The sequence below is a fragment of the Lipotes vexillifer genome, unplaced genomic scaffold (genome assembly GCF_000442215.2).
Source record: "Lipotes vexillifer unplaced genomic scaffold, Lipotes_vexillifer_v1.1 scaffold518, whole genome shotgun sequence".
Lineage (NCBI taxonomy): Eukaryota > Metazoa > Chordata > Mammalia > Artiodactyla > Lipotidae > Lipotes > Lipotes vexillifer.
In genome coordinates, this window is record NW_006780945.1 from 1,851,907 (window position 1) to 1,864,565 (window position 12,659).

Consider the following 12,659-nt stretch of genomic DNA (forward strand, 5'->3'; position numbering starts at 1 on the left):
CCCCCACCCCCACCGCCACTCTACCCCCTTGGTGTCCATACGTTTGTTCTCTACATCTGTGTCTCTACTTTTGCCCTGCAAACCGGTTCATCTGTACTATTTTTCTAGGTTCCACACATATGCGTTAATATACAATATTTGTTTTTCTCTTTCTGACTTACTTCACTCTGTATGACAGTCTCTAGATCCATCCATGTCTCTACGAAAGGAATTTTCATTCCTTTTTATGGCTGAGTAATATTCCATTGCATATATGTACCACATCTTCTTTATCCATTTGTCTGTCAATGGGCATTTGCTTCCATGACCTGGCTATTGTAAATAGCGCTGCAATGAACATTGGGGTGCATGTATCTTTTTGAATTAAGGTTTTCTCTGGGTATATGCCCAGTAGTGGGATTGCTGGGTCATAAGGTAATTATATTTTTAGTTTTTTAAGGAACGTCCATAGTGGCTGTATCAATTTACATTCCCACCAACAGTGCAAGAGGGTTCCCTTTTCTCCACACCCTCTCCAGCATTTGTTGTTTGTAGATTTTCTGATGATGCCCATTCTAACTGGTGTGAGGTGATATACCTCATTGTAGTTTTGATTTGCATTTCTCTAGTAATTAGTGATGTCGAGCAGCTTTTCATGTGCTTCTTGGCCATCTGTATGTCTTCTTTGGAGAAATGTCTATTTAGGTCTTCTGCCCATTTTTTGATTGGGTTGTTTGTTTTTTTAATATTGAGCTGCATGAGCTGTTTATATATTTTGGAGATTAATCCTTTGTCCGTTGATTCGTTTGCAAATATTTTCTCCCATTCTGAGGGTTGTCTTTTCATCTTGTTTGTAGTTTCCTTTGCTTTGCAAAAGCTTTGAAGTTTCATTAGGTCCCATTTGTTTATTTTTGTTTTTATCTCCATTACTCGAGAAAGTGGATCAAAAAAGATCTTGCTGTGATTTATGTCACACAGTGTTCTTCCTATGTTTTCCTCTAAGAGTTTTATAGTGTCCGGCCTTACATTTAGGTCTCTAATCCATTTTGAGTTTATTTTTGTGTATGGTGTTAGGGAGTGTTCTAATTTCATTCTCTTACATGTAGCTGTCCAGTTTTCCCAGCACCACTTATTGAAGAGACTGTCTTTTCTCCATTGTGTATCCTTGACTCCTTGTCATAGATTAGTGGACCATAGGTGCGTGGGTTTATCTCTGGGCTTTCTACCCTGTTCCGTTGATCTATGTTTCTGCTTTTGTGTGTCTTTCTATTTCTTCCTGGTTCAGTCTCGGAAGGTTGTGCTTTTCTAAGAATTTGTCCATTTCTTCCAGGTTGTCCATTTTATTGGCATAGAGTTGCTTGTAGTAGTCTCTTATGATACTTTGTATTTCTGCAGTGTCTGTTGTAACTTCTTTTTCATTTCTAATTTTATTGATTTGAGTCCTCTCCCTCTTTTTCTTGATGAGTCTGGCTAAAGGTTTATCAATTTTGTTTATCTTCTCAAAGAAGCAGCTTTTAGGTTTATTGATCTTTGCTATTGTTTTCTTTGTTGTTATTTCATTTATTTCTGCTCTGATCTTTATGATTTCTTTCCTTCTACTAACTTCGGGTTTTGTTTTTTCTTCTTTCTCTAGTTCCTTTAGGTGTAAGGCTAGATTGTTTATTTGAGATTTTTCTTGTTTCTTGAGGTAGGCTTGTATTGCTATAAACTTCCCTCTTAGAGAACTGCTTTTGCTGCATCCCATAGAGTTTGGATCATCATGCTTTCATTGTAATTTGTCTCTAGCTATCTTTTGATTTCCTCTTTGATTTCTTCAGTGATCTCTTGGTTATTTAGTAACGTATTGTTTAGACTCCATGTGTTTGTGTTTGTGTTTCTTACGTTTTTTTCCCTGTAATTATTTTCTAATCTCATAGTGTTGTGGTCAGAAAAGATTCTTGATATGATTTCAATTTTCGTAAATTTACCAAGGCTTGATTTGTGACCCAAGATGTGATCTATCCTGGAGAATGTTCCATGTGCACTTGAGAAGAAAGTGTAATCTGCTGTTTTTGGATGGAATGTCCTATAAATATCAGTTAAATCTATCTGTTCTATTGTGTCATTTAAAGCTTGTATTTCCTTATTAATTTTCTGTCTGGAGGATATGTCTATTGGTGTAAGTGAGGTGTTAAAGTCCCCCACTATTATTGTGTTACTGCCGATTTCCTCTTTTATAGCTGTTAGCAGTTGCCTTATGTATTGAGGTGCTCCTATGTTGGGTGCATATGTATTTATAATTGTTATATCTTCTTCTTGGACTGATCCCTTGATCATTATGTAGTGTCCTTCTTTATCTCTTGTAACATTCTTTATTTTAAAGTCTATTTTATGTGATATGAGTATTGCTACTCCAGCTTTCTTTTGATTTCCATTTGCATGGAATATCATTTTTCATCCCCTCACTTTCAGTCTGTATGTGTCCCTAGGTCTGAAGTGGTCTCTTGTAGACGTGTATATATGGGTCTTGTTTTTGTATCCATTCAGCGAGCCTGTGTCTTTTGGTTGGAGCCTTTAATCCATTCACGTTTAAGGTAATTATCGATATGTATGTTCCTATTACCATTTTCTTAATTGTTATGGGTTTGTTTTTGTAGGTCCTTTTCTTCTCCTGTGTTTCCCACTTAGAGAAATTCCTTTAGCATTTGTTGTAGAGCTGGTTTGGTGGTGCTGAATTCTCTTAGCTTTTGCTTGTCTGTAAAGCTTTTGATTTCTCCGTGAAATCTGAATGAGATCTTTGCCGGGTAGAGTAATCTTGGTTGTAGGTTCTTCCTATTCATCACTTTAAATATATCATGCCACTCCCTTCCGGCTTGTAGAGTTTCTGCTGAGAAATCAGCTGTTAACCTTATGGGAGTTCCCTTGTATTTTATTTGTCATTTTTCCCTTGTTGCTTTCAATAACTTTTCTTTGTCTTTAATTTTTGTCAATTTGATTATTGTGTGTCTCAGCGTGTTTCTCCTTGGGTTTATCCTACCTGGGACTCTCTGCGCTTCCTGGATTTGGGTGGCTATTTCCTTTCCTACGTTAGGGAAGTTTTCGGGTATAATCTCTTCAAATATTTTCTCGGGTCTTTTTCTCTCTCTTCTCCTTCTGGGACCCCTATAATATGAATGTTGTTGTTAATGTTGTCCCAGAGGTCTCTCAGGCTGTCTTCATTTCTTTTCATTCTTTTTTCTTTATTCTGTTCTGCAGCAGTTAATTCCACCATTCTGTCTTCCCAGTCACTTATCTGTTCTTCTGCCTCAGTTATTCTGCTATTGATTCCTTCTAGTGTACTTTTCATTTCAGTTATTGTATTGTTCATCTCTGTTTGTTTGTTCTTTAATTCTTCTAGGTCTTTGTTAAACATTTCTTGCATCTTCTCGATCTTTGTCTCCATTCTTTTTCTGAGGTCCTGGATCATCTTCACTTTCATTATTCTGAATTCTTTTTCTGGAAGGTTGCCTATCTCCACTTCATTTAGTTGTTTTTCTGGGGTTTTATCTTGTTCCTTGATCCAGTACAAAGTCCTCTGCCTTTTCATTTTGTCTATCTTTCTGTGAATGTGGTTTTCCTTCCACAGGCTACAGAATTGTAGTTCTTCTTGCTTCTGCTGTGTGCCCTCTGGTGGATGAGGTTATCTAAGAGGCTTGTGCAAGCTTCCTGTTGGGAGGGACCGGTTGTGGGTAGAGCTGGGGGTTGCTCCGGTGGGCAGAGCTCAGTAAAACTTTAATCCGCTTGTCTGCTGATTGGTGGGGCTGGGTTCCCTCCCTGTTGGTTGTTTGGCCTGAGGTGACCCAGCACTGGAGCTTACCCGGCTCTTTGGTGGGGTTAATGGCGGACTCTGGGAGGGCTCACACCAAGGAGTACTTCCCAGAACTTCTGCTGCCAGTGTCCTTGTCCTCATGGTGAGACACAGCCACCCCCGCCTCTGCAGGAGACCCTCTGACACTAGCAGGCAGGTCTGGTTCTGTCTCCCCTCGGGTCACTGCTCCTTCCCCTGGTCCCAATGCACACACTACTTTGTGTATGCCCTCCAAGAGTGGAGTCTCTGTTCCCCCAGTCCTGTCGAAGTCCTGCAATCAAACCCTGCTAGGCTTCAAAGTCTGATTCTCTAGGAATTCCTCCTCCCGTTGCCAGACCCCCAGGTTGGGAAGCCTTACGTGGGGCTCAGAACCTTCACTCCAGTGGGTGGACTTCTGTGGTATAAGTGTTCTCCAGTTTGTGAGTCACCCATCCAGACGTTATGGGATTTGATTTTATTGTGATTGCGCCCCTCTACTGTCTCAGTGTGGCTTCTCCTTTGTCTTTGGATGTGGGTATCTTTTTTGGTGAGTTCCAATGTCTTCCTGTCAATGATTGTTCAGCAGTTAGTTGTGATTCTGGTGCTCTCAAAGAGGGAGTCAGCGCATGTCCTTCTACTCCGCCATCTTGAACCCTGTTCTCTCTTCTTAAGTCATTTTGTTTATGTCCGTATTTGTGCCTCATCCACATCCAAAAGGGATTTGAGGTGATTTACAACAAAACCCACTATAAAAAAGGGCAGTTAATGATGCTGCCCGAGGAATTTCTGCCCCAGAGTGAGGCTGGGTTTTTCCTGCATTTGAAAATTACATTTGATTCTGGATTTCCTGGCAGTCAAGACAAAATGGGAAACCAGAAGGGGTGTGTGGTACTTGAGTCCTGTCAATCAATGAGTATTTTCTCTTGTCATGAGCTGCTGAGAGGAATCTCTTATGTAGATTCTTGTACAAGAGGTCCTGAATGACAAAATGGGCATTTGTAGGGCTTCCTTGGTGGCACAGTGGTTGAGAATCCACCTACCAATGCAGGGGACACGGGTTCGATCCCTGGTCCAGGAAGATCCCACATGCCGCGGAGCAACTAAGCCTGTGCGCCACAACTACTGAGTCACAAAGCACCGAGCTGATCTCCCTGTGCTATGCGGCTGCTTCCCATTAGCTATCTATTCTACATTTGGTAGTGTATATATGTCCCCCTCTGTCTTTTGGTTTTGTTGCTGGTATCTTCTGTAGACCAGAGTATTTTTTTTCTGTACAATCAGATCTATTGATCTTTTTCTTTATGGCATCTAAATTTCCTGTCTTATTAAAAAAGGTCGCTGGGGTGGGATAGGGAGGGTGGGAGGGAGACGCAAGAGGGAGGAGATATGGGGATATATGTATATGTATAGCTGATTCACCTGGTTATAAAGCAGAAACTAACACACCAATGTTAAAAAAGAAAAAGAAAAAGAAAAAAAAGGTCGCTCAGAGCCACTCTAAGAGCCATGGTAACCACCGCATTCATCTTGCTTTCTAAATGTTCCCCTGAATCACGAAGTCACAGGAAAGCAATGTATTTAGACAGCGTTAGCCCAGCTCCCGTTGAGAGGCCTCTATGGAAATGTGATTTAATGTTAGTCCCTGGCTTTTAGCAAGGGTCGATACAAAAACTATAGGAAAAACTTTGCATCTTCTGCAAAATTACAAATGCCCATTTTAAAAGAATTTATTTATTTATTTTTGACTATGTTGGGTCTTCATTGCTACGTGAGAGCTTTCTCTAGTTGCGGCAAGCGGGGGCTACTCTTCGTTGCGGTGCGCGGGCTTCTCATTGCGGTGGCTTCTCGTTGCGGAGCATGGGCTCTAGGCACATGGGCTTCAGTAGTTGTGGCTCGAGGGCTCAGTAGTTGTGGCTCATGGGCTTTAGAGCTGATTCACTTTGTTATAAAGCAGAAACTAACACACCATTGTAAAGCAATTATAGTCCAATAATGATGTTAAAAAAAAGATGTTAAAAAAAAAAGAAAAAAAATGCAGTTACAAACCGAAAAAAAAGAAAAAAGAAAAAACAGAGGGAAAATATTGGCAAGACGTGTGACAGACAAAGGGTTAAAACACCAAATAATATAAAGAGCCCTCAAAAGAAAGTCTCAGTAGAAAAATGAACAAAAGTTATGAATAGATATATTTTATGTGTGTGTATATATGGTTAGTTTTATGTGTCAACGTGACCAGGCTATAATCCCAGTTATTCAATTAAACACTAATCTAGAGATTGCTGTGAAGGCATATTTTCGATGTGATTAACAACTACAATGAGTTGACTTGTAAGTCTTCAATAACCTGCATTTGCCTTATCCAGTTAATTGAAAGACCTTAAGAGCAAAGCTGAGATTTCCCTGAGAAAGAAAAAATTATGCCTCAAGATTGTAGTATTGGCTCCTGCCTGAGAATTTCCAATCTGCTGGCCATCCCTACAGATTTTGGACTTGCCAACTCCCACGGTTGTGTAAGCCAACTCCGTGAATGAAATCTCTCTTTATAGATATACTTCCTACTGGTTCTGTTTTGCTGGAGAACCCTGACTGATACAAAATAATATACAAAAGTTCGATAAAACTTCGATCATGGTCAATATTGGCTGAGACTTGGGGAAGCAGGTACTCACACATACATCATTGGTGGGAGTCTACATTGGGGCATTTTGGAGAGCAGTTGACAATAGCAGAGTTACAAAAGCAAATTCCTTTGACTCAGTGATTCTATGGCTTTGCTTGCAAGAGTACACCAAGATGTGTGTACAAGGCTGCTCGTTGTAGCATTTGTAGGAGCAAATAATTAAGCAGTTGGTATAGGTGAAATAAACTCTAGAATGTACATGCAATGCAATATTGAGAATGATAAAAGGATGAGGAAGATCTATATGTGCTGTTTGGGAAAAACTATGTTATTAAGTGAAAGGCGAAGGGGCAGAGAGGTCTGCTTGTATGATGACCTATGTGTACTACACTTAGGTGTATGTACTGGTTTTGCATAAGCTTTTTTAAAAAATTAATTAATTAATTATTTTTGCCCACACCTCACATGGCATGCGGGATCTTAGTTCCCTGACCAAGGATCGAACCCATGCCCCCTGTAGTGGAAGCACGGAGTCTTAACCACTGGACCACCAGGGAAGTCCCACACGTTACTTTTGTAATCTGAAAAAGTCTGTGTCTGTGTTGGGGAAGCATGGTGAACTAGGACAACTCTGGTAAAAGCCAAGAAGAATGCCAGTGTTTAGCCTAACTGTTGCTGAAAAATACTTGATTTTATTTTTGCAAATAAATCTAGCACACTAAAATGTGCTTAAAAAAGGATCAGGCTCTTTGGGCAAAGGGAGCCTGAATAGCAGCTATTCTGTTTCATCAATTTCATCAGGTGTTGCACACCTTGGATACCCGAGGAGCAGGCAGCAGAGATGACAGACACTGTTCTGAAAATCAAAGAACCCTTTCATCTTCTGATCCTAGTAGGGGGTAAACTCACTCTCTGGAGACCTATGTTTTTCTCAAAAAGAAGTTTTGCCTCTGCCTGAATTCCTGGACAAGAGCTTGGTTGAGACTCAGTTTCTCACTCCATAGACTGCAGACTAGAGGGGCATTAGACCTGGAAAATGTTCAACGCCGGTGTTATCAGTCACTTGCTTTGTTAAATCAGTTTCCAGTTCATGATAACACATTCTTTCACTTTTGCAGAAGGTTTTTTTGTCTTTACTCAGACAAAACTATAATTCGAAAAGATACATGCACCCCTATGTTCATAGCAGCACTATTTACAATAGCCAAGACATGGTAACAACCTAAATGTCCATTGACACATGAATGGATAAAGAAGATGTGGTACGTATACACAATGGAATATTACTCAGCCATTAAAAAGAATGAAATAATGCCATTTGAAGTAACATGGATGGACTTAGAGATTATCACGCTAAGCGAAGTGAGTCAGAAAAAGAAAAATACCATATGATAACACTTATAAGTGGAATCTAAAACATGACACAAAAGAGCATATCTACAAAACAGAAACAGACTCACAGACATAGAGAACAGACTTGTGGTTGCCAAGTGTGGGGGGCAGGGAAAGATTGAGAGTTTGGGATTAGTAGATGCAAACTATTATATATAGGATGGACAAACAACAAGGTCCTACTGAATAGCAGAGGGAACTATATTCAGTCCTGTGATAAACCATAATGGAAAAGAATATGTATATGAATAACTGAGTCACTTTGCTGTACAGCAGAAATTAACACAACACTGTAAATCAGCTATACTTCCATAAAATTAAAAAAAAAACAGCGTTGGAGTGGATACCCTGAAGGCAAGCAGCTCAAGAATGCTCTGTCTTGGGCTTTCCTGGTGGCGCAGTGGTTGAGAGTCCGCCTGCTGACGCAGGGGACGCGGGCTCGTGCCCCGGTCCCGGAGGATCCCACATGCCACGAGGCGGCTGGGCCCGTGAGCCATGGCCGCTGAGCCTGCGCGTCCGGAGCCCTTGCTCCGCAACGGGAGAGGCCACAACAGTGAGAGGCCCGCGTATCACAAAAAAAAAAAAAAAAAAAAAGAATGCTCTGTCTTATTAACTCTTTGATGCTGACCTTCCTCTTCATTGTCAGCACTGAACAGGATCAAAGGGCAGCTGGCTTCTTTCTCAACCTCTCCAGCAGGAAGCAGGATGGCATGCTTATACGAGCCAGACCTGGGGCTGAATCCTGGGTTTGCCAGTTATTAGCCATGTGACCTTGGACAAGGTACTTGCTCTCTGAGCCTTAATTTCTTTGCCTGAAAAATAGGAATAACATCACCTTTCCCCTAGATTTGTAGTGAGGGTTCAATACGGTAACTATATGAAACATGGAGCGTAGCACATAGTGGGTAGAAAAGATGGAGTGAGCTTGGGTCCAAGGTGAGCCGAAAGGGCTTGGGGACAGTTGCTGAGAACAATTATGGTTTATGACTGGTTCCTAGGTGCTAGACAGGGTTTCTTAGCAGAGGTTACATGGCTAGGGGAAGAATGACAATGCAGTAAAAATGGTTCATTCGTTTATTCATTTTCCACCAATTACTTTATTGAGAATCTACTAAGTGTCACATGTGGTTTTAGCCACTGGGGATACAGCCCTCACAGATCTACTAATCCAGAGTGGGAGAGACCCAACGGACCTGGTGCTTTCAATACAGGAGCTCCTTCACCCGTGAGCAAGTTAGGTCCTGAAAAGACTGTAGTTTGCAAGTCCAACGGGACGAAGAGGAATTTGTGGCCATAGAGTCGCTGGAGGCATTTCCACCAAAAAGAAATGTCAACTGGTTCTAATCTCCAAAGCTTTAAAACCATCCTTCTTTTTTTTTTTGGCTGTGCCACGCTTCTTGCGGGATCTTAGTTCCCTGACCAGGGATTGAACCCCGGCCCACAGCAGTGAAAGCACCGAGTCCTAACCACTGGACCACCAGGGAATTCCCTAAAACCCTCCTCCTTGATGATATTTGTTTTATAGGACATCTTTCCCCAAAGGAGATAGTGTTGTTTGCGGTGGAAATCTGTTGAGCAGTGAGTGACATGAACTCATTAGTGACTCCACATAATTTCTGGAATAACGTTGCATTTCTGCAGGAAGAGATAAAAAAGATGGGTGGAGTATAAACCTTAATGTTAAAAGTGATTATCTCTTAAAAGTGAAGCAATTAAATCCTTTTTTTTTGACCTTATCTCGATTTCACAATTTACTTTCCTGAAATGAACATGTATTGCTTTCGTAATTTAGACCGATTTATTGAATCACAAGCCACAGATGACTCTAGTGGTCCAAAGGCTGTTCTGATCTGAACCACATTGGGGGAGAGGTGAGGGTGAGAATCTTGAGACAGAAGGGCCGGGACAGGCCATCCTTGAGGAGCTGTGAGGAAAAGTCAGAAGGGCAGAGAGGATTGGAGTGAACAGAAACCATGGGGCAGATAAAATCGTGGAGTGGAGGATGAGGCAGCTGCTGTCAGGGCGGGTCTGGATTTTGTGAGGTCTTCTTTTAGTTTTTGATTGCTACAATAATGCCGCAATGGACTGTCCCAAACTCAGTGGCATGCAATAAGTTTGTGAATTGGCAGTTTAATCTGGGTGGTCCTTCTGGCCTCAGGTGGGTTCCCTTGCGCGTCTGGGGGTCAGCTGGCTGTTGGCTAGGGCCGCCAGGCTCCGTTCCACCTTTCTCTCAATCCAGCCACTGGTTAGCCTGGCGTGTTCTCATGGCAGAAGCAGAAGAGCATGAGAATAAGAGAAAGTGCAGGAGGCCTCTGCAGGCTGGGGTTTGGAAATGGTGCAGCATCACTTCTTTCTTTCTTTCTTCCTTCCTTCCTTCCTTCCTTCCTTCCTTCCTTCCTTCCTTTCTTCCTTCCTTCCTTCCTTCCTTCCTTCCTTCCTTCCTTCCTTCCTTCCTTTCTTTCTTTCTTTCTTTCTTTCTTTCTTTCTTTCTTTCTTTCTTTCTTTCTTTCTCTCTTTCTTTTTTTGGCTGCGTTGGGTCTTCGTTGCTTCCCCATAGAGAGGACCGTTCTTCAGTCAAGGGTATAAGAGTAGCTGTGATCTCCTGCAAGAACCTCCAAACAAGCTCTCAAGAAGTACATTTTTCTTTTCTTTTTAATATTTATTTATTTATTTATTGTTGGCTGCGTTGGGTCTTCGTTGCTGCACACGGGCTTTCTCTAGTTGCGGCCAGCGGGGGCTACTCTTCCTTGCGGTGCGCGGGTTTCTCATTGCGGTGGCTTCTCTTGTTGCAGAGCATGGGATCTAGGTGCGTGGGCTTCAGTAGTTGTGGCTCATGGGCTCCAGTAGTTGTGGCACGCGGGCTCTAGAGTGCAGGCTCAGTAGTTGTGGCGCAGGGGCTTAGTTGCCCTGCGGCATGTGGGATCTTCACGGACCAGGGATCGAACCCGTGTCCCCTGCATTGGCAGGTGGATTCTTAACACTGCACCACCAGGGGAGTCCCAGCATCACTTTTGCTGCGTTTTCTTGGGCAAAGTGGATCCTAAGTCTGGTCCAGACTCGAGTGGAGGGGGGAGAGACTCTGCCTCTTTGTGAGAAGGGCTAGGGAGTCAAAGGGTAGATATCCAGGGTGGGACCATCTATCACAGGCCTGAAGCTTATACAATGTTGGGGGTCCTTTTTAAGGAAAAAAGGATCCCCAAATTATGAACACAAAATTTGATATAGGGGTCTGGTCAAGTGAGGGGTGCTGACACCATCGATTCGTGGCAAATGGACCTCTTCCTCACTTTCACAAAGAAACGAGAATCTAGCCACCCCAGTGAGCAGAGCTGAGAAGGGGAGCACAGCAGAGCCACTGCCATGCTGGTGGCAGAGCCCAGAGTGAGGCTCCTTCAGCTCAGGGGTGCCTGGATTCTGGACACCCATCTGCTCTGGTCCCGGTGAAGTCTGGCTGTTTCTTGTTGTTCCTCCATGGAGAGGCTTAGTTCCTTGGTTTTCTTCAGTTCCACCTGGTTTAGACTTTGGTTTTGTAATTCTCCAGTGGGTCTTGGAACAGACATCTCGTGGGCCTTCTATTCCAGAGTGGGAGAGACTCAACAAAACCGGCCCTTTCGATACAGGAGCTCCTCCCCCTGAGAACAGATTGGGTTCTGAAATGATTGTGGTTTGTAAGTCCAATATGACCTAGAGAGGTAGCTTGAGCAAGCTACTTGCTCCTTGTCACCAGGAGAACCTGATGATTGCATCAACACACACACAAAACACACACACTACATATGTACATACACAGCACTAGCACGCACAATGCATCACACACTTGTAACACAGCTCCCACACATGGGCCCACATACAAACAGGGACACACCACATGTGCTCATACATGCATGCGCATGTGTGCACACATACACATATTCATGCACACACACACAGGTGCCTCGGGGCAGGGGAATCTCAGACGACCCGTTCAATTCCTTCCTTCGCAGATGGGGACATTGGAGGCCATTGAAGGTAACTGCTCATGCAGACGTCAATGGCCAAGCCAGGATGAGGGCCTCAAATGGGTCTTTGAGGACATAGGGCCCCCAGAATAGCCTGACGCTCCCCTAGTGCCCAGAGGCATTTGTTTAGAGGAACAGACTTGCTATCACTTAGAGATGCTCAGAGAATTCTCTTTTCTTGATTCAAAGGAGAATTTCTGTTCTTGATCCAGAAGGGCCCAGGAGCAGAGGGTCAGGCCACAGGCAGAGTTTTGGGGTAGTTCAGAGGCTGTTTACTCCTACTGCCTGCTCTCAAGAAAGGAAGGATTACCCTACATCCCTCAAAGCACCTGTCCCTTATTTTTCAGGGTGCTCCAAATTGCTTAATTCCTTGGTCATTTCCCCTGGAAGCCAAATGGTGTTCCTGTTTGCTGGAGCCCAATGTCTCTTGGCATAGCTGTTCAGTGCCACAGGCCAAGGATGGCTTTGCTGAGCAGCGGGGACCAAGGGCTGACCGAGCTCTCACCCTGTATTGTTGACCTTATTTTACGGTCTGGAGGTATGCAAAGTGAGAGGCCAATTCTGGCCACATCCTGGCTTATTAGCTGCTGTGTTTTTCTGTGCAGATAACCCCCCTGATGCCTACTCACTCCTGATGAGCCTGTGAGGGCTTATATCTCTCCTTGGGATTCACTTGCTCCTCAAGATGTCACAAGGTATGTGTGACACACAGCAAAAGTGGCCCTAGGAACAAAATATGAGAAACGTCCAATCCTTTCCTAATTTCTGTGCTTAACCCCAGGTCTTGCTGGGATTCTGATGGGGGAGAGGGGTGGGAGATGGGCACAAAATTGTCAAAACAGAAAGGGAGTCAGACAGGCGAAGC

General features: G+C 43.2%; 1 protein-coding gene across 1 annotated transcript in view; it reads right to left on the reverse strand.

Moving 5' to 3' along the window:
• RAB37 (RAB37, member RAS oncogene family) overlaps window positions 1-12,659 on the reverse strand; it is a 69,435-nt gene that overhangs the window by 17,270 nt on the left and 39,506 nt on the right. The window lies entirely within an intron of this gene.